General features: G+C 43.0%; 1 long non-coding RNA gene across 1 annotated transcript; it reads left to right on the forward strand.

The window, feature by feature from the left end:
• The first annotated feature begins 216 nt into the window (after positions 1-216).
• Positions 217-4497, forward strand: LOC134458943 (uncharacterized). The gene is made up of 4 exons (XR_010036705.1): positions 217-295; positions 3312-3363; positions 3609-3772; positions 4094-4497. It is a non-coding gene; the product is annotated as an uncharacterized LOC134458943 (long non-coding RNA).
• The last annotated feature ends 456 nt before the right edge of the window (positions 4498-4953 follow it).

Here is a 4953-nt window from a genome sequence, read left to right on the forward strand (position 1 = left end):
AGCGACAAAGTCGCTAAATTGGCAACACTGCCTCACGGTGATCGAAGACCATGTCTACGAATTTGATTAAATAACTAAAGCTGTGGACATTTGTTTTAAGTCATTATTTGTCTTCAATTTGGAATATCCAAGTGCAGCAAGTGGGGCCTGGACATTCCTACAGCGTGGGGTCTATAAGCTCACGACCCACGGAGACCGACTGTCCCAGAGGGTCCGGGAATTGCTGTCCCTTCTCAAGGCTGTGTAAACTCCCCCAATCTCTCTCTCTCTAGGACCTGAGAGCAACATGTTGTTGGTAATGAATGAATGTTATTGTGTTCTAACAGAATACAATTATGTCTGAATCCAACACTTCAGCAGATCAGGCTTTCAGAGCCCTTATCCGACACATGTACAACTACCTCAGGGCATGTTACCACTTGTCTTTCACTGATGTGGCTTTGGATAAAGCTGGGCTTACACTGTGCGAATTTTGTCCTGATTTGGCCCTCGCACGACTTTTTGGCAGTCGGGCCGATTTCTTGCTCAATCGCAGGTCAATCGTGAGTCTCCCATCGTGCAGTGTACATGGGGTAAGGACAAGCGATTTCGCCTCACGGGCGTGCAATCGCAGGGTCGCAAGAAAATCAAAACGGTTTGAAATTCTGGTCGTGGCTCGTGCGTAAATCGCACAGTTAAAGCAGTGCTACGACCCGATTTGACACTTCACATGTACAAATTAATAGGGCCGTGCGATTCGCTGTTGAGCGCGACCTCATCTCCACCTCAGGTGCGCATGTTACCTCCTCTGCAGACCGGGGAAACATGCCTGTCGCGTCGTACGGTGGAAGCATTTTGCTCGCATCCGACTGTCGGCTCGTATAGTGTGAGGACGTGAGTCGTGAGTTGTGAAGTTTTAAACAGTGAAATTCCATCGTGCAGTGTGAGCAGAAGCTTAAGACCCACGAGTGAAAATATCGCACAGTGTATGCCCGGCTTAAGAGACCACGCTCTCTTCTCCGCACTACTTCAATCTTGGAAAACCAGGTCAAACCTGCCCTTCCATGTAAGTCCACCAATGACCCCATAAAAGGGAATGCACAAAACTGGCTCGGCATTAGCATGCAAATATTACAAAATCACTACTTGGATGTTCAGGAAAATAGCCAAATCTATGTTTCCAAATCTCACCTATGTTTGCCTTTGGGGAAACTGCACATGTGTTTGGCCTTCTGTGATAACTGAGTCATAAGTAGCTAGTTTTCATTACTGGATGCATGTTTAGCAGTAGATTTATACATACAGGGAAGAATATGTTCCTATTTTTCCATCTTTGTCCAGTGGATAAAGCATCTAAGACAGCTTACTCATAATTAGTACTCATAAATATAGTAGTACATGTCTGTTTTCAGTATGCATCATGGTTTTTCCCCTGCACTATTAAGGTATCAAGTAGCACACACACAAGTTCAGTCAATTCCAACATGCAGTCTAGGGCTGGGCGATTCACCCTAAAAAATAATTTAAAAAAGTGTAGATTTTTTCATTTAAAAACTCGATTCACGAGTTCGATTAACTGGGGATGATATGTTTACATCCAGCGCAACTACATTTACCTTACGCAGGGTATTAGGCTATATTACAGGCTATATTACGTAGCCTATATTATAAATATGGAATTACTGTATATATATTTATACTATAGACTATGGCATATTATATTATATATTACATAGCCTATATTACAAATATGTAAACAATAAACATATTCATACTATAGGTTATCTTTTACTACAAGCTATAAGCAACCATTATACTTCATGTTGTATTACATTAATTCTGCTATTATTCACCAATGTTATATAATTCGCTTGTCTAATGTACAGTCAGAAATTAAAATGAATAGGCCTAGGCCAGCCTATAGCAAATTAGGTCGTGAAATCATCATGAAGACACATTTGTATCAACATGCTCTCTATGGAGATGGATAAATGCTCATCCTGCCCAAGTAAGAAATCATAGGCCTGCCTACTACACCTGCCTAAGCACAACAGTCCAAAGCTCCTGTAAGAATTATAATGTTGTCATTTGTTGTGGTCGTTGCTGGAGCAAAAAAAAGAGAGAGACTGCACTGTTCGTGGCATAGTTCTAGTCTGACGCCCACTCAAGGAGATGCTAGGGTGAGTTTCATTTTGTGTTACAACGATCTGACCGATTTGAAAACAAAGCCACAGATGACTTTTTCAAACTCTAGTCACGCTGCCGTTTATACCGTATTTCAAAACAGGCGCCTCATGCAAACATTGGTAATCGTTTGGCTCGCGGTCAGCTGCACATAGACTACTGTACGGATTTTATGGAATCTTTCAGCACACTGGACAAGTTCACTCGCAGGCAGCAGGTGCATTGCTTATCAATATCAAAATCTCGGGGCTTACCGAAAGCATAAAGGTTCGCTTGGTGCCCTATCTGGCAAATTAAACCAAGACCAAACAGGTCTTAGGATTGTATTCCTTTTGGCATTAGCTACGTTTCAGTGGAACCGCTAAATATTTTAAAACGCGTATAACTGCTAACCTGTTAGTAGCTGAGGAGGTAACCGCCTGCTGTATCTTGCCCTTCAGGTGGCTAACAAGTGCCGCTGCTTCGCCCATATCGGACGGACACATCACAACTTTCGTCCTCTCCAGCCATTGTTGATAATCTTTTCAGAAAGTTAAGCCGCGCATTGTTGAAGTAACACTTCGCGACATACTGTAATATCGTACAGAACCACATTTCTTTTCTAGGATTAGAGCTATGATCACCTCTCACCACCACGCACACACTACATCTAGCTCGCGCGTTACGAGGCGGGTTGCCAGGTGTGACTGATTTCTAGCGCCAAAAACGATTGAAACCCGCCTGGAGCCATTACAACATGCGTTATTTGAAACCCACTCAATTTGGCAACACATGGTTAGGCAGACGCAGCCTGCACTAGACAACATTTCCACGAGAACTCTGACATTTAGATTTTATTACGCCGTGGCTTCAACTTCATAAAGATAATTGATGAAACACTGGATGGATTTCCATGACTTTTCCAAAACTTTTGACCAAAAATACGTTTTCCATAACTTTTCCAGGCCTGGAAATTTGAATTTTCAAATTCCATAACTTTTCCAGGTTTTTCATGACCGTACGAACCCTGATGTAGTTGTGCTGGTTTTAAACAGGTGTTGGTGACGTCATCCCCAGTTAATCAAGCCCCACGTTGATCTTGCACACCTGTAAGTGTCTTTTGTGAAATTCAAATCTCTTAATATGTCTTTTTGGTTTTTCTATTGAAGGATTCTATGTGGAAAGTCTGCTGAAGGTGGCGTCCTCAAAGAAGGCTACAAGGTTGGTAACTATTACCTAAGCTAGGATGGGCACTTTTGTATAGGACATTGATGAGTGTTCAGGTACTGTAACATATGTGGAAAGTAGTGCAGTATGGTAACATTAGTGAAAGATAGTTTGCCTGGTTTATAATGTATTTATATGCGTCTGAACTCTTCATTTTGTAAGTAGTAAAAACATATACTGTAGCTTTATGAGTCATGCAATGATCCGATATTCACAGAAAATGTCTTGTAATTGCACAGGAACTTTGTGTCAATTGAAGAGAAATTCTCTGCCAACTTCAAGGTCACATACATGAGAAGGGCGAAGACCAAGAAACGGGAGCTAGAGAGGGAGCTGAAGGAGACAGGCGTGAGACTGTCTCCATACAGCTCCAATACTTCGCTCTGCAGCAAGCTGGTGGAAGGTAACATATCCCTGGCTTAACTCAATTTTTCATAGCGATTGATCACTTTGTGGTAAAAGCACACTTGAATTTTCTTTCAAAGTGCATTTCATTGCCCTGTATTTATACTGATGAATGACAATACAGATGAATCTATTGTTATCTAATCTAAAAGACAGGTGTCACACACTATAACTTTAAGCAGATACCATCACAATTTCATTACGAAGTGATCAATCATTGAGCTTAGCCACCCCACAGTAGTTATGTCTATGAAAGTAAGGTTATAACACAGGTGCTGCGCAAAGGGTTTAGTAATAGGTTGCTCCCTTTGTGTCACAGAGGACTGCAAAGGGCTTGGGAGGGACCTTGCGTTCCTTACAAAGGACATCCCCTTCCGCCTTACTGGCCAGCAGCTGCAAAAGGAAGGCTGTGCTCCTGAGGCAAGCAGTAACTCAGGCCATTCGTGAAGTCTTTACAAGAAAAACAGAAAAACAACTTAGAGCCTTGTGGAGCCTTTACAAATAGCCTCGTTTCTCGTGGTTGGGCGACGAAAGGGGGAACTGACAATTGGGGTAGTTTGGTTCTGGGGGGAAGAATAATACGGACGGACGTCAACAATCAAGCGCGACTGAAGGACTGGAAACGACGGTAATCAAACATTTCAAACAAGTGATTTACGGTTAAGTTTAGGGTTAGGGTTAAGGTTTAAGTTTAATGTTGGAGGAAGGGAGACATGGCATGAAACTGACACAACGACAGCGAATACACGCTGCTCGGGTGGTCTCTCTCACCCTCTGGACGACAGCGCGAGTTGCCCAACTACGAAAAATGAGGCTATATCATAGCGGCACCACGAACCATATAGTTCCCAGAGAATGGGCTCCCTGAGGATTACCTTAGGTAATTTATGCATGCAGATATCCCTTTCCTTCCACTTTTTAGTCTGTCTACTTGTGACTTCATAATGTTGTGCCTTCGTAGTGTGTTCACACATTTCTTATGTTAAAGGGGTATGCCACTATTTTGGGGCTTAATACAGTTAAAATCGTTGGCTGGGGTTTATAAGGGGTCTGACACACCAAGGCGGTAAAGCGTCGCGGAACGGCCACGTTTTTTACCGGCGTCGGTGAAAATACATTGAAACCTATCTGTCCTTACACACCAACCGGCGGTAGTCGGGCGTCAGCGGCGCGGGAGCC

The sequence above is a fragment of the Engraulis encrasicolus genome, chromosome 11 (genome assembly GCF_034702125.1).
Source record: "Engraulis encrasicolus isolate BLACKSEA-1 chromosome 11, IST_EnEncr_1.0, whole genome shotgun sequence".
NCBI classification, from domain to species: domain Eukaryota; kingdom Metazoa; phylum Chordata; class Actinopteri; order Clupeiformes; family Engraulidae; genus Engraulis; species Engraulis encrasicolus.